The following is a 23,308-nucleotide window of genomic DNA, read 5'->3' on the forward strand; positions in this document are numbered from 1 at the left end:
AAGGCTTTTTTTGTAATAAAAAGCTTGCAAAGTGTTGAATACAGTCCTAGGAGACCTCACAGTGTTAAATATGTATTTTTAGGACAATTGGAGGCTTTTTCTGTGTAAGAGATTCACTGTAAATCGAATTATTTTTGGAAAATTCAACGAAGCTGGCAAACTCAAAATGTCAAAATATTTGCTTTTATCTATTAGACAGAATGCATTATTGAAAGAAATGGAAGAGAAAGTGGTCGAACGTGACTTCAAGTATGCAAATCTCGGATAAGTGATGTACCTGACAACAGCTAGAATTGATAAACAGAACAAAATCCTAACATTGGGAAGTCTACTGTTAGGGCTCCCAATGTTGCACTCCCCGACATGTTTTATACCTCTTTAAGATTGTCTAGTCTAAGTTTAAATAAGTTTATTTGGGCCAGAGATTTGCACCAAAATTTTGGTGGATCATATAGGCCACATCCCATTTTAGACAAACCACACCCCTTTTCAGTGAGGTCACGCCTCTTTGTGAACAAGGAGCAAAAATAGTCAAACACACATAATAAATATGGTGCAAAATCATGGAAGACAGTTCTTTTGGCACCAATTGTTAATATTTGGACAATTCATGAGCCCCTTGATTATACAGAAGTTCTCACGATTGAGGCAACTGAACATCCCATATTTAGAAATAAATATTTTCTTCTTGACAGTATTATTTGCGACAATTAAACCATAATTCATTTGGTAATCCAACACAGATTTTGTGGCACCTTCATGGGCACAAGATTTGCTTCCACTGGTGAGATACAATTTATTGACTGTTGTGGTTTCAAAACCTTATAGGGATTTCAAGCTTTGGAAAATGTCTTCTGATAGGAGAGTCCGTCTATGAAAAGCTGATTACAGAGTGTTCCAATTGTTCAATTTACCGTAACTATAGCGTTCCTAAAAGGGACAATAAATCATTAGGGTATGTTAAACATGTAGAATAATTAGCATTTTTTACTGTTACAATCACAAGAATGTGAAGGGTTTTTTTTCCCATAGGCTTCCATAGGGAAAATCATATCAGAGTTAAAAGTGCCAGTAATCAATTATAATGTGAATCTCATGCAGTAATTATTTAAAATAGCAGAAAGTGTAGAAATGACATATGAAAGAGAAAAAAGGGGTAAAAAAAGAAGCAAAGTAGAGAAATAAGAATCTCTTTCTATACCTCATTGTCCTTCTTTCCCCGTGACCCCAATGGCATGATTGGCATTCGGTAGTTATGAGATCAGGACATCTCGATCTGTCATGTACAGAAGACTGTTAGGCTGCCTGTCAGTGTAACATTGACGGGTATAATACATTGAATTGCAAAAGTGAAAAAGGAAAAGAAACAAAAAATTAAAACACAAAACCCACTATTCTCATGAAAATGCATTATATCATAGAATAAAAAAATGAAAAAGTACATAAATTTGGCATTAGACATGTCTGTAACAGCCTAAACTATAAAATCATTACGTAATTTTATTCATACGGTGAATGTCATAAAAAGAAATAGAATTCCTGTTTTAAAATGCAGACCAGTGTGTGAAAGGGAAAAAATCAACGAAAGGAAACATTCTAAATTATACATCTACATTGTGTTGGCTGGCATAGACTGATTTTTTTTTAGTTTGGCATCAGCTCTTCTCTCTCATGTTATGTGGTGGCTTTGATGTTCAAAACCAAATGCGCATTTCAGAGTTGGATCATCTCCTTCTTCAGGTCTTGAAAAAGGAGTTGATCCAATTCCGAATTGTGTTTTTAGTAAATTTGTTTTTTTCCTATACCTGTGACATTCTTGGCAGTGCCTGGACACCACTGTTGATCTTTCTCCAATACCATAGAATCATATACTCATAGAATATTAGACTTGGAAGGGACCTAGGGCCATCTAGTCCAATCCCCTGCTCAATGCAGGGACCTCCTGGGTCATCTGGTCCAACCCCCTGCTCAATGCAGGTACCTCCTGGGTCATATGGTCCAACCCCCTGCTCAATGCAGGGACCTCCTGTGTCATCTGATCCAACCCCTTGCTCAATGCAGGGACCTCCTGGGTTATCTGGTCCAACCCCTTGCTCAATGCAGGGACTTCCATGGTCATTTAGTCCAACCCCCTGCTCAATGCAGGTACCTCCTGGGTCATCTGGTCCAACCCCCTGCTCAATGCAGGGACCTCCTGGGTCATATGGTCCAATCCCCTGCTCAATGCAGGGACCTCCTGGGTCACCTGTTCCAACCCCCTGCTCAATGCAGGGATCTCCTGGTTTATCTTGTCCAACCCCCTGCTCAATCTATTCCATGTAGAGAAATGAAAAACAAGAGGTGCTCCCTGTATAACACCATGGGCAACAGGTGAAGGTGAGTTAGAGGATTGGTCGCTCACTTGATCAGGTTTGTATGTGGCACAAATACATAAAGCGATGTATAATCCAATTGTGGCTGTTGTTCTGGCTGCTGTACTTGCATCAAAAGGAGAGAGGACATAACAAGTGAAGGAGAGAGGCGTGAGATGGATCCCGGGTGCTGCCGCTGACAAAGGTTAATCCAAGTGGTAAGTATAAAAAACTTACAATTTATTGCAACGCGTTTCGAAGTAGAACCTACTCCTTCCTGAGGCATAAACTATTTCATTTAGTCACAGTCTGCATAGATACGGACTGCAACTTTGAACTGGATGCCACTTATTGCAAAGGGAGCATATCAGGTCTTTAGGTTGGTTTAAATCCTATCACATCATGTTTTCCGATCATTGTGGCTGCCATGAATACATTCTCTTCTTCGTATCTTTATGTATGTTTCTTAAGTGTACAGTGTTTATATAATCGCATAAGCACAAATACTATATATACAATATATTCAATTGATTAATTTAACATTTCATAGATTAATGTATTCTGTTTTGCCGCATGTGTGATTGCGTAGATAGATGCGCCCTAGTGTGGTTTTATTTTTATTCAAATGTTAATTAACAACTATTTTAACGGCATGGCTATCCATCTTATAGGCTGAGAAATAAAAATTTTGAAAATAGCAAAGTTTTCTAAATTTTTGGTGTTTATTTTCTTTTTAAGCACAGAATTTAGAGAGCAAAATTTACCGCTTAAATAAAGTGCAATTTGCCACGTGAAAACAATCTCAGAAATAATTGGATATGTAAAAGCTTTATAAAGTTATTCTCATCTGTTTGAAAAATTGACTTGTGTCTACAAGACCAAAACTGGATGCAACACCAAGTGAAAAATGCATTTTTATTGTTTTCTCCAGTAGAGCAAAATCAATCCTTGTCATGTGATGGAGGCGTAAACTGCCTGTACTGAGGGCGGGAAAAGATGGAAGGATGGGGCTTCCATCGTGAACACACTGGACTCATATTCTGTATTTTTTCTGGAATTTTGGTGTCCTCATATTATGCTTCTTTTACATTCATCTAACATTTGTGGAACGTTATGTTTTAAACCAAGGAAACCAGGCTTGGAAAAGAGTTTACCTTCATATATATTTATAAAAAAAAATTAGAATTGGCAATGAACTCATGAATTTTCCTGATTGAGACAGTACAGGGGCGCTAGCACCTCTATAGATGGCTGATTTTTCCTTAATTCTGAACAGAGATGTACCTTGACGCTATTGGGACCAAGTGCAAGATCTGTAACTTGGCCTCTGTTCACCATGCACAATTTGTAATATTGGTAGGGGTCTTCCTAGGTGGTAAGGAGACCGTGGGATCCTTCAGGTATTATTTTCCTGGAGTAACTACTACTACCCTTATAACTTCTGTAGCTATACCCACGATTAAAACACTGTCTGTAGAAATGTCTCATCTGAATTATCAGAAATGACAACTTTTGGCCAACAGCTATCTTTTCCTGCCAAGTATCCATATGTTTTAAATGAGGAGACCCTCATACTTATTAGGTAAAAGTTAGCCAGACTTTACTTATTTCAGTAGAACTGTCTGACCATTGGAGATGTATGGGGGCTTAGTGGCTCTTCCCCAGTAGGGGAGGTCCACGGAGAAAAGGACAAGACAGTTCCACTTCAATTGCCGATCTTATGGTCTTCAGGGGAAATAAGTCGCTGACAGATGTTTCCGGAAGCAGGTTCCTCCCTTCTGACCTCTGAAAACATTGTGAATGTTGGTCTGAACCAGGCATTCAAGTGTATGAGTCAGTCAGGTGAGAAAGATGACTCATGTCCATTGACAGACACCTTTGATAGAGGCTTATCTCAGTACAAAAGGATTAAAGGGGTGGTCCAAAACTATATTTTATTTTCATCCTAAATCTCTATCTACTTAATGTCATAATCTAATCTTTTTTCGAATACACTTTATTTAAAAATTCCCCATCCTTTCCTCTTTACTCTAACTGCTTTATTTGTTTTTTCATAGAATGTTAAGAGATGGAAGGGATCTACAGGGTAATCGTGTCCAACCCCCTGCTCAATGCTGGATACACACTACTACACTTTTACTACTATTTTCTACTACTTCCTCTTTGAAGACACTTCGTTTGAGAATCCCAAGTGCATGCTGGGATACTCAAACAAGTCTGACTGTATAAGGAGATGCACATGTTGCCCACATTCCCCTTTGAAGAAACAAATGTTTTTATAATGTGAAATGTAATTAGTAATGCTGATAATGTGTGTTCTTTGACAGTAGAGACAGTGAGAGATAATGGTTGGGACCAGCCCAGTGTGTGTGGAGAAAAGACTGAAGGTCTAATGAGAGCAGTGCCGCATGATGTGGGTGTCCCTAATGAGAGAGGAGACAGATATAGAGGATAGCGAGATCCTGAGCAAAGAACTGGAAAAGAAGTGACTGAAGGAACAGAGAGATGGACTGGAGATCCGTCCTGGGTCAGGACGCTTAAGGCCCTTTTACACTTAGCGATGCACCAGTGATCCCAACCACGATACGACCCGGTCAGGATCGCTGGTGCATCACTAAATGATCGCTACTGAGCTGCCACACAGGAAGATCTCACAGCGATGCAGCAGCGATACAGCGGACGATACTTACCTTTCAGACGCGGCGATCCTGACGTCCTCCCGTCCGCCTCCACACGTCGTTCGTCGGCGCCAGCAGGAAGCCCAGCAGGAAGCGCCCGATGAGAAATGGAGCAGGCCGTTCTCGCGCGATCAACGACAGACAGCGGGGGAGCCGGTCGGAGGTAAGTATCACACATAGCGATATCGCTAGCAATATCGCTATAACGTCACAAAATTGGTGACGTTATAGCGATATTGCTAGCGATATCGCTATGTGTAAAACCCCCTTTAGCAGTACAGCCTAGTGTTTATAAACCAGAGAGGTAATGTGCCTACATGCAACAGAGTACAAAAGACAAAGAGAGTGCCCCTGGCGGAGTGCCAGAGCATAAGGCGGCAGAAGAGATAAGTAATGGCCATAGTGTCAAAAGTGCTCCCCTAAGGGGCAAAGGGCGCGGATAAGAATAGGACTCTTACAAACTGAACTGTGGTACTGAGCTGGGCTGTGGTAAAGTAAAGAGGAAAGGTGAAGATAGAGGACGAAAGGGAAAAGAGGAAGGAAGCTGTGTGTGAAATATGCACCTTATTGTGAAAGAAACGTTCGTCAAGATATGTACCCGCTATCTCCTATATATAATTCCTTCCCAGTTCTCGTTGAGTAAAAATTTTATTATGAACTGGTGGTCTCCCTCATTGAACTGTAAAACATATGGTCCTGACAAACCAGCGTCATCGGTTACATGCGGCCTGTGGTGGCATAGCATAGGGACTTTTAATGGGGGCCGTCCAACAAAAAAAAAGAAGCAGTTAAGGGGTTCAACACTGGCTCTCTCGGGGCTCACTAGACAATGTTATGTCACGCAATCACTGTGGTCAATCAGCAGCTGCTTCACTGTCCCCTCCTTCAAACGTAACTGACATTTGGAGGAAGTCAGAATTGTGAATGTTCTATTACTTCCTTTGGATGTCTGATTTCTCTGAAGGAGGGGAGAGTGAATCCACCGCTGATTGGCGGGATTCATGACATAATATCACAAGAGCCCTGGGATAACCATTGCTGATACCACTGGAATGACGCTGGAACTGGAGGTGAGGATAGGTACAGTCATGGCCAAAAGTTTAGAGAATGACACAAATATTATATTTTCACATGATCTGCTGCCCTCTGGATTTTATGTATGTTTGTCAGATGTTTTTATCACATACAGAAATATAATTGCAATCATATTATGAGTAACAAAAGGTTATATTGACAGTTAGAATGAGTTAATGCAGCAAGTCAATATTTGCAGTGTTGACCCTTCTTCTTCAGGACCTCAGCATTTCTCCCTGGCATGCTCTCAATCAACTTCTGGATCAAATCATGACTGATAGCAGTCCATTCTTGCAAAATCAATGCTTTTATTTTGTCTGAATTTGAAGGTTTTTGTTTGTCCACCCGTCTCTTGATGATTGACCACAAGTTCTCAATGGGATTAAGATCTGGGGAGTTTCCAGGCCATGGTCCCAAAATCTCTATGTTTTGTTCCCTGAGCCATTTAGTTATCACCTTTGCTTTATGGCAAGGTGCTCCATCATGTTGAAAAAGGCATTGTTGATTGCCAAACTGCTCTTGGACGGTTGGGAGAAGTTGCTCTTGGAGGACATTCTGGTACCATTCTTTATTCATGGCGGTGTTTTTAGGCAAGACTGAGAGAGAGCCCATTCCCTTGGCTGAGAATCAACCCCACACATGAATGGTTTCAGGATGCTTGACAGTTGGCATGAGACAAGACTGGTGGTAGTGCACACCTGGTCTTCTCCTAATAAGCCGTTTTCCAGATGTCCCAAACAATCGAAAAGGGGATTCATCAGAGAAAATGACTTTACCCCAGTCCTCAGCAGTCCACTCCCTGTACCTCTTGCAGAATATCAGTCTGTCCATGATGTTTTTCCTGGAGAGAAGTGGCTTCTTTGCTGCCCTCCTTGAGACCAGGCCTTGCTCCAAGAGTCTCCGCCTCACAGTGCGTGCAGATGCACTCACACCTGCCTGCTGCCATTCCTGAGCAAGCTCTGCACTGCTGGTAGCCCGATCCCGCAGCTGAAACACCTTTAAGAGACGGTCCTGGCGCTTGCTGGTCTTTCTTGGGCGCCCTGGAGCCTTTTTGGCAACAAGAGAACCTCTCTCCTTGAAGTTCTTGATGATGCGATAGATTGTTGACTGAGGTGCAATCTTTCTAGCTGCGATACTCTTCCCTGTTAGGCCATTTTTGTGCAGTGCAATGATGACTGCACGTGTTTCTTTAGAGATAACCATGGTTAACAGAAGAGAAACAATGATGCCAAGCACCAGCCTCCTTTTAAAGTGTCCAGTGGTGTCATTCTTACTTAATCATGACAGATTGATCTCCAGCCCTGTCCTCATCAACACCCACACCTGTGTTAATGGAGCAGTCACTGAAACGATGTTAGCTGCTCCTTTTAAGGCAGGGCTGCAATGATGTTGAAATGTGTTTTGGGGGATAAAGTTAATTTTCTAGGCAAATATTGACTTTGCAAGTAATTGCTGTTAAGCTGATCACTCTTTATAACATTCTGGAGTATATGCAAATTGCCATTAGAAAAAATGAAGCAGTAGACTTTGTAAAAATTAATATTTGTGTCATTCTCTAAACTTTTGGCCATGACTGTACTATTACTTGCAATTCTGTAATCCTGCAAGTAATCCTGCAAACCAGCGTCATCAGTTACATGCGGCCTGTACTGGCATAGCGCCCTCACACCAAAGGTCCACACACCCAGCTAGAACCCCCAATTTTATTTAAAGTGCTAGGGCGTAATAGACAAGTGCCTCTCCCACGGCTACCGCCCTGTGCCCCGTTACAACGACATCCTCTGATCTCGACTTGTAGAAACCTCAACACCACAAAAAAGTTAGCCACCATACACTGGGGATTCTCAAATAAAGCGGCATCAAATCGGAAGTATTCAAAAAAAAAAAGCAGTTAGAGTAGTTAGGGAAGGATAGAGATTTTTTAATTAAAGTATATTAGAAAATATCATGCCGTTCCGACATACTCACCCGGCTTCCGCTCCTACGCCGTCTCTACATACTCACCCGGTCATCGCTCCCACGCCGCAACCTCTTGCCGCCTGACAGCCACGGCGGTCACCTCTGACAGGCGCACGGCCAACGGCGTCTTTGCATGCAATGGGCATGCGCCATAGGCCACGGCCACACCTTCCTTCTGCTTCTTGTGCTCCGGCTATGCCCTGACCCGGAAGCACCCCCTGACCAATGGCAGACCAGACAGGGGCATATCAGGCCGCTTCCCCCTGAGGGAGGCACCTGATCGTTGTGTTTCCTAGCACACTGGGCCTCACTTCTTCGTATGCTCTCTGCAGTCTCACAGTCCCGTTCTCGTGTGCTCCCTGCAGCAGCCTCGCAGTCCTGCTATCCATGTCCCCTGCTGTACTCAGTCCTACTCCAGTCCTGCCTCCGGTGTTCCTGTTCCATCCTGCTCCAGTCCTTCCGTCCTACTCCAGTCCTGCCTCCGGTGTTCCTGTTCCATCCGGCTCCAGTCCTTCCGTCCTACTCCAGTCCTGCCTCCGGTGTATCTGTTCCATCCTGCTCCAGTCCTTCCGTCCTACTCCAGTCCTGCCTCCGGTGTTCCTGTTCCATCCTGTTCCAGTCCTTCCGTCCTTCTCCAGTCCTGCCTCCGGTATTCCTGTTCCATCCAGATCCAGTCCTTCCCTCCTACTCCAGTCCTGCCTCCGGTGTTCCTGTTCCATCCGGCTCCAGTCCTTCCGTCCTACTCCAGTCCTGCCTCCGGCGTTCCTACTCCAACCATCCCTCCACGTTCCAGTCTTTCTCCACTCCTGTCTCCTGTGTTCCAGCTCTGTCCTGTCACCTACACTTCAGTCCCACACTCCTACTCCAGTCCATCCTGAGCCGCCCCTCTTGGTACCAGCTCCCGTGGTACTCGAACCCCTGGGCCTGCTCCTAACGGTCCTTGTAAAGGGGTCGGTTCCACCTGGCAGCTCGCCCAGGGCCTCTCGGTGCCATGGCCCAGAGGGTCCACTCCTGGAGATTCCGGCTCCAGACCAGCCATGCTAACAGAAAAAAATATTAGATTATGACATTAAATAGATATTTAGGATGAAAATAGCATTTCGTTTTGGACCACTCCTTTAAGTGTTGAAACTCAACTTCTTTCCTTCTGTAGGGGGAGAGTCGGGGGCCACCATACAGACTAGATGTTTGGCCACCAAATTCACGAGGCTTTTCTCTAATCAGTCTACACGCGTTAGTACAATAATCAGAGGCCAGAGAATTTGTAACCCACCAATTGCAAATTTTAATGAATTTACATACATAGCCTCCAATGAGCTCAACCTATAAAAACACAAGAGACCTCATTAATTCCGTCGTATACCTCCTGTACCTGTGCTCAATAATTGCAGGCAAAGCAGACGGTTCGGCTCTCCAGCTAATCTATGAAGTCAGTATTTTATTTCCAGCAAGCAAATTTTGACAAATTACACATTAATTTGCCTAATCTTTCCATGACAACAGCAAGCTTAACATGTCACTTAGCAAATTAGTTAACTACACAATACAGTTGATTTTTCTATTTGCCAATTTGCTCTCGGTTTGGAGCCAGGTCTGGCATAAATTTGCCATCTTTGACTTTGTGTGAAAAACACCTGTACTGAGAGATTATTCAATGTGAAATGTTGTCTGTTTGCAGCTGCTGGCTCCGTGTGTAGGAAGCCTATTGAATATATCATTGTCTGTAGACTTTGCTGAAAACAGTGTCCCCTTCTTCCCACAGTGTGAGAATTACAAGTCTTACAATCAGCTCGTGTCATAGCAAAAAGTCAAGGGAATCGGAATCACTGATACAAGGAATTTCAAGAGAGGCTTTTTTCTCAGTGGCCTCCTTCTGCGGCTGGCACCTGGATTTACGATCTTGAAGGTTATGCATCTGTACTCATTGCTCTGTTAATTTAGATAATTAATTAATTAGTGCCTCATTACAATCGATCTGGAACAGTTGCCACTAGTGTTTAGCGCTGCCAGTATATTTTTTTTTCACATCTATTGACCTTGTGCGGTGAAAATCTTTTCAACCCCATATTAAACCAACAAAGTTGTATATGTTCAGTCTTGGATTAGTATAGAAGGAAGCAGGACAAGCCCACGACGAATGATATAATATATACTAAGACTAAACAAAAAAATGAAAAGGGATTAAATAAATATCTCTGCAATTTATGTCCTAGACTAGCCTTAAGAAAGGGACTTTTAACGGGGCCGTCTAACAAAAAAAAGCATTTAAGGGTGCAGCACTGGCTCTCTTAGGGCTCACTAGACATTGTTATGTCACGCAATCACTGTGGTCAATCAGCAGCTGCTTCACTTTCCCCTCCTTCAAACGTCACTGATATTTGGAGGAAGTCAGAATTGTGAATGTTTTATTACTTCCTTTGGATGTCTGATTTCTCTGAAGAAGGGGAGACTGAATCCGCCGCTGATTGGCCACAGGGATTGCATGACATAACAATATCACAAGAGCCCTGGGATAACCAGTGCTGATACCACTGGAATGATGCTGGAACTGGAGGTGAGGATAGGTACTATTACTTTACTTGGGTGAAACATAGGCATTGAGATGCAGTTGTCCGAGTAGAGGACAACCCCTTTAATTTTATATTCCCATCCAATGCTATAGCTATTTGAGCAATGGGTTTTGGAATGGTGTAGACTGGCATGTTCCTGGTTGGTATGTTACTTTCTTTAACAGAAACCTCCCCAAAATATTTGAAGCAACCCTCCAGTCTAATGTGATAATGTAACACTATGATTAGTGCATTTAGAGGGAGTTCTACTCCTGTATTGTTTTAGGATCCCTTTTTCTTTTACCCAACATGGCCGCTATGGGTCTCACACTACCCTATGCATTCTGAGAGCCTGAGATATTCTCCCTGTTCACTGCTTGCAATGTGCTATGAATTACACAGTTGTCAATGGAATCAATGGGCTGTCCATATGCACGGATCCTCCGGAGCGAGAGGCCTCATTTCTAGCCTCTAGGGAATGTGCTTACTAAACAAGACATGCACTTTAAAGGGTATTTTCACTTTCAACGCAGTGGAACCCAAATACTTGCCGTTATGTAAAATAAAAAAAATCAGATGCTACTCACCCTCTCAGGTCTTTGTGTTTTGGCTGCAGCAATAACGTCACATTGACAGCTTGCATCACCACATCAGCCAGTCAATGAGCTCAGCAGTTTGTGCCAATGCCGATCATCTACATTGACAGAGCCGCTGAGCTCAGTGATTGGCTGCAGCAGTGATATTCGTTTTTGTCGTGACGTCGCTGGTGCATCCAAAACTCAAAGACTTGAGCAGTGGCGGAAATCCAATGCTGGACCTTGGGAAGGTGACTATTATCTGGTTTTGTTATTTTACATGACTACAGGTATTCAGGGTCCATTTAGTTGAAAGTGGAAAACCCCTTTATGAAGTGCTGCATTGAAGAGCCATCTTTTCGTTTTAGTGCCCCATTTTGCCACCGATGCAAAGTCACCTGTTATTATGGCATTTAAATTATCGTCACTCTTGGCACAATTAAGTGACATAGTAGAAGTGCCATTCATTTCCCAGATCCACATTTGAATCTTTGGAGGGATAATCACTGGGCATAGGGACTTCTCCTTCAGCTGTCAGATCATTTTACAGATCCTATAATAACGGACTTGTCCTAGCAATACACTTTAATATTTATTCATTTGTTGGCATATCAATTAATATCATTTTAGAGTATTTATTTAGATATGGACTTTTTCATTGATATGTACATACTGTAGATAATAGATATTTTAGGAGCCCGACAGGGAAGAAACTGGACAGCGTATATATCTCTCCCAGAAAGTTAACCTGGGCAAGATATTAAAAGGTAGTACAGGTTGGTGCAGCAGCTTAGGTGCTGAGCCGTTTTATTTATGGTAGTTCCGGCATGGGTTTTATTGGAGTGATGAGGAGGATTTAGTGGTGGGACGCATCACTCCCACTCCCGCTCTAGTATGGGTTTTGCTGGAGGCTCAGCCAGTTCAGCTGAGAGAGGTTGTGTCATTACTGACACAGAAAAGGCTGAAGGGAAAACTCCTGTATGGCCAGCCCTGGACTATAGACTGAGCGACAAGTATGTAAAAATCAGGTTGAATGATTGTCCTGTCCTCGTGACACTAGTACATGAGATCCTCATACCCGGGGTTCATATATCCGACAGGTTCATAAGTGTGGTGTGTATGCATGGTGACACCAGAATGTATCCTGTGGTCCTCGAGAAAATAGAGACATCATACGGGATAAAAGACTATGATGTGGAAATAGCAAAAGCTCTTATGCATAATAATCTTGAGTCGTGATTTTCCCTTGTTTTGAAAGTTGAAGGGGAAAGGTACGTACACTGAGGGTAGTCTCAGTACTAGCCCAAGGGAATAGGGTGAAAATTCTCTCTTGCAGGTCTTTGATGAAGAAGAAAAAATTCTCCCTGATTCCTGTGATACTTGAGGCAGAGGAAACAATGGATTTGATCTGAGTCACGCATCAAACTCACCCATACAAATCCGTGAAAAAAACTGGACAGCACCTGGATGTCACCCGTGTGTCATACCAGTGTTTAATGGGTAGGAGAGGCTTAGAATTTTATTTTTACATATGAGAGGCATGGATGCCCCACTGATTGTAAAAATGGACACATGGAAGAAAAAGGAATGAAAATTCAATCCAGTACACAGATGACGAAATGGTTAATTTTTTTAATGCAAAAAATTAATTAGGTTTTTAGACAGTTTTCCGAATTTTCCCCAATATGTTCTCCTCCAATTTCCCCCTACCTTTATCACTTCCACTCTCTCTCCTTCCACGTCTTTGGAACATACCGTACTTTCTTTCTCTTGTATGACCTCCTCTTGGGACCACCATTCCCTCCAGCTTTTGTGGCACCTCCTCCTTCTTTATAATGTGTCCCTGGTCCTCTCCATAGCTGATTGACTCACACACTTTCATGAATAAATGCAGCATTGTTTTGTGATTTTCTGTTTCAAGCCAGATGTTGTTTGTATTATTTTTTACACTTTACTCTCATTTTCTGTGATTTTGCATTTTCTGTCCATTTTTTTTGCATTTTTGACATTACGGCCTGAGTGATTCTATGAGAAATTTTGAAATTAAATATTCAATAAATCACATGGCTTTTAACACAACTAGGGAAAAAAAAATACAGGTCCTAAAACACATTGGCACCAATTCATCAATACTGGCATCTTGCACATTAATTTTAAAGAACTATACGCTGGAGTAAGACGCACCAAATTCATTAAGAGTCCTGCACCACTTATAGAATTTGGCACATTTTTTAACTGCCGTGTCTCACCGCTAGAAATTTTCCAGGAGTACATTTCTGCTGTAATTGACTCTATTTTAGTGCCGTAAATTATGATTATTTTTATGGGCACGCTTTGTCACGCCCCGTCAATCCCAAGACCCAAAACATTGGTGTAGTTGACCAGGGTTGGTGTAACAAGTTTGACTTGCACTAAAATTTTATGACATTTAAAAGCAGTTTTATACCAGAAAACTGGCAAAAAATGCTTGATGAGTTGCCCCAATAAGTAAAAAAAATGCAACGAAAATGGAAAAGACTATAAAAAAGCCATAAAATTGCAAGGATAAACTTTTTTTATTTGCAATTTTTAAATGAAAAACACCAACAAAGTGGCAAAACACCTACAATGCAAATGCATCATGTGAACATAGATGCAATATTTCCTTTTCGTTCTTTTCACACGAACAGTCCACCAGTTCAAATAAGACTGATGATGTTACTTCCGATTCATCAAAGATGTCATAATAAGATTAATGTAGATAAATGTAAGGTTCTGCACTTGAGCCGAGGAAACTAAAGGTACAATTTTGTACTCAATGGTAAAACACTGGGTATGAATGTCACTAAGAAAGACATGGGTATATGGGTGGATGGTAAACTAGACTTTAGTGACCAGTGCCAGGCAGCTGCTGCCAAGGACAGTAAAGTAATAGGATGCATAAATAGGGTCATAAATGCTCATGACGCGTGTCATGATCCAGGATGGGCTTTGTTTTTGGCCCGTCCTTGTCAGACAGGGGTTAATTGTTTCTGCCTCTCTCTGGCAGAGGGCGGCTATTTAATACTCACTTGACCTAGGTCCGGTGTCAGTTATACTCCTGCCCTCGGCTGAGTTAGTTGACCTCGTGCGTACGTGTGCCTTGTGCCTGATATCTTGCTTGCTTGTTTGGTTTTGATCCAGTTCTGTCCGCTATGAGTTCTGCCTGTCCCTCTTGTACTGCGCTACCTCTCTGTGTATGACCCTCTGCCTGTGATTTGACTATTCTCTGCTCGTCCCTCTGATACCGCACAGCCTTCTCTGTTATGATTGAGTCACCGTAGGAGGCAAAAACAGAAATGCTAGCTAAGTCCAGAAAACCAGAGCAGTTGGCAGCTATCGGATTGCAGACCCCTGATCCTATCACAACAACTAACAGTAGCCGTGGGGGGTTCCTACGATGCCCTAGACCCCTCGATCACAGCCGGAGAATTAAATAGGCCTACAGAAAGAAAGCGGAAATCTAAACTGCCCCAGAGCAGACCCCAAAGCAATAGGCAGCCCCCAACATATAATGACGGTGAAGCAAGATGAAAACACTAACACAGACAGAAAGATAAACTGAGCAAAGACGGGGCCCAAACTACCTAGATAGGAAAGGACAGGAAGGCTGCTGTCTGCAATCCGTGAAAAACCCTATGAAAATAAGAGCCAACAGACTGACAGTGAAAAAGGCCCTGAAGACGCTAGGCTTTAAAAAAGCTATGTCAGTACTCAGGAATATTCTGAAGACAGAGCTACAGGCAAAAGGAGATTCAGCTCACCCCAGCAGGGAATGGCAGAATCCAGAAAAGCAAGGAAAACAAAAACAAAACATAAATGCAAACAGGCAAAGCAGAAAACTTAGCTTTAGGGAAGCAGGAATCAGACTGGTGTCCTAGAAGTCCACAGAGAAATCACCCGCAGGGCAGAAGGGCGTCGGCAGCCTTACATCCAGTCAGTGACTCCACTCAGCCAGTCATCCTCATTAGTCTCAGGTGCCTGATAATCAGGCTCATTACCTTCCTTTACCAGAAAAGGGAGTTCACCAGACCTCAGTGACGAAGGGGAAAATGAACTCACAACAGTACCTCCCCCTTGAGGAGGGGTCACCGAACCCTCAACCACGCCACCAGGGCGATCAGGGTGAGCCCGATGAAATGCACGCACCAATCTTTTGGCATGAATATCAGAGGCAGAGACCCAGGAATTATCCTCCTGACCATAACCCTTCCACTTAACCAAATACTGGAGTCTCCGTCTAGCCAGACGGGAATCCAGTATTTTCTCTACCTCATATTCCATGTTACCTTCAACCAATACAGGGTCTGGAGGTGCCACCCCAGGAACAACTGGTTCAACAAACCTCTTCAACAAGGACTTATGGAACACATTATGGATTTTAAATGTGACAGGAAGAGCCAAACGAAAAGAGACCGGATTAATAATCTCCAAAATCTTGTAAGGTCCAATAAATCTAGGCTTAAACTTAGGCGAAGCCACCTTCATAGCAATATTTTTTGATGATAACCACACCATATCACCAATCTTAAACTGGGGACCAATGTTCCTATGTCGATTGGAAAACCGCTGGGCCTTTTCCTGGGAGAGAGATAACTTATCCACCACTTGGTCCCAGATCTGGTGCATTCTCTCCACCACAGTGTCAACACCGGGGCAGGCAGAAGGCTCCACCTGCCCTGAAGAAAATCGAGGATGAAACCCAAAGTTACAAAAAAAGGTGACATCAAAGTGGCAGAACTAGCTCTATTATTTAAAGCAAATTCGGCCAAGGGCAAAAATGAAACCCAATCATCCTGATCAGCGGAAATAAAACATCTCAAATACGACTCCAAGGTCTGGTTTGTTCTCTCTGTCTGCCCATTGGTCTGAGGGTGAAAAGCAGAGGAGAAGGACAACTGAATTCCCAGCTTGGAACAGAAAGTCCTCCAAAATCTAGACACAAACTGAACTCCTCTGTCAGATACAATGTTCTCAGGAATCCCGTGCAAGCGAACCACCTGTTGCAAAAACAGGGGCACCAACTCAGAGGAAGATGGCAACTTAGGGAGTGGTACAAGATGAACCATCTTAGAGAACCTATCACAAATAACCCAAATAACAGTCATTCTTTGAGAGACCGGCATATCAGAGATGAAATCCATTGAAATATGGGTCCATGGCCTCCTGGGGACCGGCAAAGGCATCAACAACCCACTAGAGCGAGAACAAGATTTAGACCGGGAGCAAGTCCCACAGGACTGCACAAAATTCCTGACATCATGAGACAAGGTGGGCCACCAAAAAGAGCGACTCACCAGATCACTAGTACCAAAAATACCTGGATGACCAGCCAATGCAGAGCAATGAACTTCAGACATCACTCTCTTCTTCCACTGGTCAGGAACATACAACTTTCCACTGGGACAACGCTCAGGTTTGTCCTCCTGGAACTCTTGCAGAGCAAGTCTCAAATCGGGCGAGATGGCAGAAAGAACTACCCCTTCGCCTAAGATGGTAGCAGGCTTGGTCACCACAGGAGAATCAACAAAGAAACTCCTAGAGAGGGCGTCTGCCTTGACATTCTTAGTTCCAGGAAGAAAAGAGGCCACAAAATCAAAACGTGTAAAAAACAAGGCCCACCTAGCCTGTCTAGGGTTCAAGCGTTTAGCCGACTCTAGGTAAATCAAATTCTTGTGGTCAGTGAGGACCACAACTTGATGTTTAGCTCCCTCCAACCAATGTCTCCACTTCTCAAATGCCCATTTCATGGCCAACAGTTCCTGATTCCCCACATCATAGTTACGTTCAGATGGAGAGAACTTTCGGGAAAAGAAAGCACAGGGATTCATTTTAGATGTTACAGGATCCTTTAGGGACAAAACAGCTCCTGCCCCAATCTCAGAAGCATCCACCTCTACCTGGAACGGGAGTGAGACATCAGGTTGCCACAAAACCGGGGCGGAGGTAAATCTTCGCTTCAGCTCCTGAAAGGAAGCAACAGCCTCCGGAGACCAATTCAACACATCAGCACCCTTCTTAGTCAGATCAGTCAATGGCTTGGCAATACTAGAAAATTTTGCTATAAATTTCCGATAAAAATTAGCAAAACCCAAAAACTTCTGGAGGGCCTTCAAAGAAGTGGGCTGAACCCAATCATAAATGGCCTGTACCTTGGCCGGGTCCATTTCAATAGTTGACGGAGACAAAATAAATCCCAAAAATGAAATCCTCTGTACTCCAAAAAGGCATTTCGATACTTTGACATACAGGGAATTCTCCCTCAAGATCCGGAACACAGTCCGAATATGTTCCACATGAGAATCCCAATCCTTGGAGAAGATCAAAATATCATCCAGATAGATAATCAAAAATTTATCGACAAAGTCTCGGAAAATATCGTTCATGAAGCACTGGAAGACAGAAGGGGCATTAGTGAGCCCAAACGGCATCACCAGGTACTCAAAATGTCCCTCCGGAGTATTAAACGCCGTCTTCCATTCATCCCCCTGCTTAATGCGGATAAGATTATACGCCCCCCTGAGGTCAAGCTTGGTAAACCAGCAAGCACCTCTAACTCTAGAGAATAGATCCGAAATCAGGGGTAACGGATACTGATATTTAATAGTAATTTTATTGAGGGCACGATAATCAATACAAGGCCTTAAAGAACCATCCTTTTTGGCCACAAAAAAAAAAACGGCACCTAAGGGTGAAGAGGATGGTCTAATATGACCCTTCTCCAACGCCTCCTTAATATAGGACCGCATAGCCTCGTGCTCGGGTACAGATAAATTGAAGAGCCGACCCTTGGGAAATTTACACCCCGGGCTTAGTTCAATTGCACAGTCATAACTCCTATGAGGAGGCAAGGACGCAGACTCATTCTCACTAAATACATCATAAAAGTCTGCCAAATAGTCAGGAACATCATGCGACTGAGGAGAGGTGGAAAAAACCGGAGCCTCACTAAAGGCACACCGACAACCCCAACTCACCACAGACACAGACTTCCAATCCAAAACTGGATTATGAATTTGCAACCAGGGAAACCCTAGAACAGCGGCATCATGCAGACCATGCAACACCAAAAATCTGCAATTTTCTTGATGGTCTGGGGCGACCCGCATAACCACCTGGGTCCAAAACTGAGGTTTATTTTTAGCCAAAGGAGTAGCATCAATCCCCCTCAAAGGGATAGGCGTCTGCAGAGGTGTCATCGGAAATCCACAACTTTTAGCAAAATCCAAGTCCATTAGGTTTAGCGCTGCTCCCGAATCCACAAAAGCCTTGGCGGAAAATGTGGACAGGGAGCAGATCAGAGTAATTGCCAGAAGAAACTTAGGTTGAACACCACAAACAGAAAACGTGTGTGCAAAGCGTTTCTTTCGTTTAGGACAAACAGAAATAATATGCGAGGCATCTCCACAGAAAAAACACAGCTTATTACGCCTTCTGAACTCCTGACGTTGCGCCTTAGACAAAACTCTATCACATTGCATAGGTTCAGACATTTGTTCAACCGGTGGCAACACCTCTCGTGCAATCCTGCGTTCACGTAAACGCCGATCAACCTGAATGGCTAATGACATAGAATCGTCCAGACCAGAGGGAACAGGAAATCCCACCATAGTATCTTTTACGGCTTCTGACAAACCCTTCCGAAAGAGAGCAGCCAAGGCATTATCATTCCAGGTAGTAAGGACCGCCCACTTTCGGAACTTTTGACAGTACGACTCTGCAGAATCTCGACCCTGGTTTAATGCCAACAGGGTCTTTTCAGCCTGATCAATAGCATTAGGTTCGTCATACAACAACCCCAAAGCTTGAAAGAATGCGTTCACACTAGTCAGAATAGGATCATCTGGTTTCAAAGAAAACGCCCAATCCTGGGGATCGCCACGCAGCAAAGAGATGACAATTTTAACCTGCTGCGCGGAGCTCCCTAACGAGTTAGGCTTCAAGGCAAAAAATAATTTACAATTATTTTTGAAACTCAAAAATTTAGATCGATCCCCAAAAAATACATCAGGTGTAGGGATCTTTGGTTCAACAGCATGCGAACGAGCAAGGTAGGCGGAAATTCCCCGCACTTCCGCAGCGAGCTGCTCCACACGATCAGACAATTACTTTATCTCCATTGAGAGAAAAAAAAATTCCCCCTACGGCCTCAGAGATATAGAGGAAAGAATATACACACACCTTATTTTTTTTATTTTTTTTTAACACAATTCTTTCCTGCTATTGAGTACCCTAGGCTCTGCGGTATGGCGGGTGATTCTGTTATGATTGAGTCACCGTAGGAGGCAAAAACAGAAATGCTAGCTAAGTCCAGAAAACCAGAGCAGTTGGCAGCTATCAGATTGCAGACCCCTGATCCTATCACAACAACTAACAGTAGCCGTGGGGGGTTCCTACGATGCCCTAGACCCCTCGATCACAGCCGGAGAATTAAATAGGCCTACAGAAAGAAAGGGGAAATCTAAACTGCCCCAGAGCAGACCCCAAAGCAATAGGCAGCCCCCAACATATAATGACGGTGAAGCAAGATGAAAACACTAACACAGACAGAAAGATAGACTGAGCAAAGACGGGGCCCAAACTACCTAGATAGGAAAGGACAGGAAGGCTGCTGTCTGCAATCCGTGAAAAACCCTATGAAAATAAGAGCCAACAGACTGACAGTGAAAAAGGCCCTGAAGACGCTAGGCTTTAAAAAAGCTATGTCAGTACTCAGGAATATTCTGAAGACAGAGCTACAGGCAAAAGGAGATTCAGCTCACCCCAGCAGGGAATGGCAGAATCCAGAAAAGCAAGGAAAACAAAAACAAAACATAAATGCAAACAGGCAAAACAGAAAACTTAGCTTTAGGGAAGCAGGAATCAGACTGGTGTCCTAGAAGTCCACAGAGAAATCACCCGCAGGGCAGAAGGGCGTCGGCAGCCTTATATCCAGTCAGTGACTCCACTCAGCCAGTCATCCTCATTAGTCTCAGGTGCCTGATAATCAGGCTCATTACCTTCCTTTACCAGAAAAGGGAGTTCACCAGACCTCAGTGACGAAGGGGAAAATGAACTCACAACACTTCTCCGTGTACGAACCCTCGCTTGTCTGACCTGTGTTTTCCTCTCCTCTACTACAGTTTCCCTGCAGTAGGTACATTATATCATCTGCAGCAGTAGAACGCTAAGCCACGCCCCTTGCAGTCACATGATCTAGGTCCTGGGACTCCTTACTATTTTCAGTGCCGCAGGTCCTGTCTGCTTGAACCGTCACTACTGTATTGGACCCCGCGCTCTCCCATAGGGGGGTAAGTCACCCTGCTCGGCGTGGCAGTTTGCCGACGCTGACAGGGTCCTGACATTTGAGTCCTGACATTATAACTGACCTTTACCATTTTTTTCTCTGCTCCCTTTCTCCTGTGTGTGTGATGTATCCTATGCACGCTCTTTCTGAGCAGGTAAAGCACCCGACTCAGATGTCTCAGAGACTCCAGGGGGAACAACTCGCCCTGGCTCAGTCTCAGCAGTTGATCGCTGACACTGTGCAGGGGGTTTTATCATCGGGGGCTCGGGATGTTACATTAATTTCCCCTGAGTCTCCGGTTGAGTTACCAGAAACCTTTTCTGGAGATAAAAGGGAATTCAAAGTGTTCAAGGAGGGCTGTACGCTTTTTTTTCATTGAGACCACACTTTTCTGGGGATGAAAGTCAGATAGTGGGGGTCATTATGTCTCTGTTAAGGGGAGCTCCCTAGGCTTGGGCTTTCTCCCTTCCGATCACTGCCCCGGAGCGTATGACTGTGGATGCATTTTTTGAGGCCTTGGGGCATATTTATGATGAGCCTGATCGGATGCGTATGGCTGAGGACAGGGTGATGAGTATGTGCTAGGGGAAGCACTCAGCCGAGTGGTTTTGCTCAGAGTTCAGACGCTGGGCTGCTGAGGTCTGCTGGAATGATGCCGCCCTCCGGGGTTCCGTAGAGACCTGTCTGAACGTCTGAAGGATGCCTTGGCTCTCCACCCTCCGCCTGATTCCTTGGAGGATGCTATGACACAAGCCGTCTGAATAGATCGCAGGCTACGGGCCAGGGGAGTGATGCAGATTGAAACCCCGTTATTTTCCCAAGGAAGGGGAGCCAGTCCTACATTGGCAACCATGGAGATGGGAACCATCGACATCAAGGAGAAAGAAAAGAGACAACGGCGCTTGGGAAATGCTGTTTTCACTGAGGTGATTCTGGACATTGGAAAAACGATTGCTCCTCCTGTCCACTGACCAGCAAGTGACTGAGCCCGGGTGATTGTCGTGGAGGTCACCCAGGCTCTCAGGTACCTTTTTCTCCATTTTCAAAATGTTATTTCAAGTGGAACTTTGTTGTGGGAGTGTCTCCACACCCACTTCTGCTTTCGTGGATTGCGGATCGTCGTTGAACTTTATTGACTCTGACTTGGTGTCCAGGTGTAAGTTAGGGACAGTTAGGCTGGAGACTCCTATCCACGTTGTTGCCATTGACAAAACACCACTGGCTAAGAATGATGTCATATTTCTTACAGAGGAGTTTCTCCTTAAAGTGAGTTCCTTGCACCAGGAACATATTTCATGCTTTGTTATGGACAACCTGCCTGCGGGGCTGGTGTTGGGGTTCCCCTGGTTACAATTACATAATCCAGTGATTAATTGGGAATCTCGGGACATTGTTAAATGGGGTTCCTATTGTTCTGAAAAAGTCTTGCTACTGTGTCTGTGTCGTCCGTGGGTCTGGAAGGTATTCCGGAGTACCTAAAAGACTATAAGGACGTTTTCTCCAAAAAAGAGGCTGAGGTTTTACCACCACACCGCCCATTTGATTGTGCCATTGACTTGGTTCCAGGTGATAAATTGCCCAAGGCCCGCTTGTATAACCTTTCGGGTCCCGGACGGGCTGCTATGAAGGAATACATTTCCGAGAGTCTCCGCAAGGGACACATTCGTCCTTCTGTCTCTGCTGTTGCGGTGGGGTTCTTTTTCATAAAGAAAAAAGACGATGGTTTACGCCCATGCCTCGATTTTCGAGAGTTAAATAAGATAACTGTGAGAAATACGTATCCCCTCCCATTTATTCTTGATTTGTACAACCAGTTGTCTGGAGCTAAGTGGTTTTTGAAATTAGATCTACGGGGAGTCTATAACCTTATCCGAGTCCGGGAAGGATATGAGTGGAAAACTGCTTATCTCACAACTGAAGCATTGTTTGAAAATTTGGTCATGCCTTTCGGTTTGACCAATGCTCCAGCGTCTTCCAAAATTTCATCAATCACATGTTCTCTGATTTTATTGGACATTTTATGGTGGTGTATTTGGATGACATACTGATCTACTCTCCTGATAAACAGGCTCACATTGGTCATATTCGAGCAGTCCTCCAAAGGCTTCGGGAGAACTGTCTCTTTGCTAAACTAGAGAAATGTTTATTTTTTGTACAGGATCTATCTTTTCTGGGGTTCATTGTGTCTGCTGAGGGTATCACATGGATCCTAAAAAGGTGCAGGCCATTGTCGATTGGGTCCAACCTTGTGATTTAAAAGCTCTGCAGCGTTTCCTTGGATTCGCCAATTATTATCGCAAATTTATAAGGGGGTTCTCACAGGTGGTTAAACCCCTCACAGACATGACTCAAAAGGGGGCCGATATCAACAATTGGTCAGCCACAGCGTTTCAGTGTTTAAAAAAATGTTTCATGTCTACTCCGGTTCTTATTCAACCGGACCCGTCTGAGCCATTTATTGTTGAGGTGGACGCCTCAGAGGTGGGAGTGGGGGCGGTATTGTCCCAGGGACCTGCCACTTTGACTAATTTGAGACCTTGCACCTTTTTCTTGAAGAAATTCTCCCCTGCGGAGAGAAGCTATGATGTTGGGAATCGAGAACTTCTGGCCGTGAAGTTAGCCTTTGAAGAATGGAGGCATTTTTTGGAGGGGGCTGTCCATCCTATAACCGTAATTACAGACCACAAGAACCTAGCTTACATTGAGTCAGCTAAAAGTTTGACTCCTAGACAGGCTAGATGGTCACTTTTTTTTCCCAATTCCACTTCTCTATCACTTTTTGGCCAGGATCCAAAAATGTCAGAGCTGATGCCTTGTC

The sequence above is a fragment of the Dendrobates tinctorius genome, unplaced genomic scaffold (genome assembly GCF_039654945.1).
Source record: "Dendrobates tinctorius isolate UK_male_01 unplaced genomic scaffold, ASM3965494v1 ptg000070l, whole genome shotgun sequence".
Taxonomy (NCBI): Eukaryota; Metazoa; Chordata; class Amphibia; order Anura; family Dendrobatidae; genus Dendrobates; species Dendrobates tinctorius.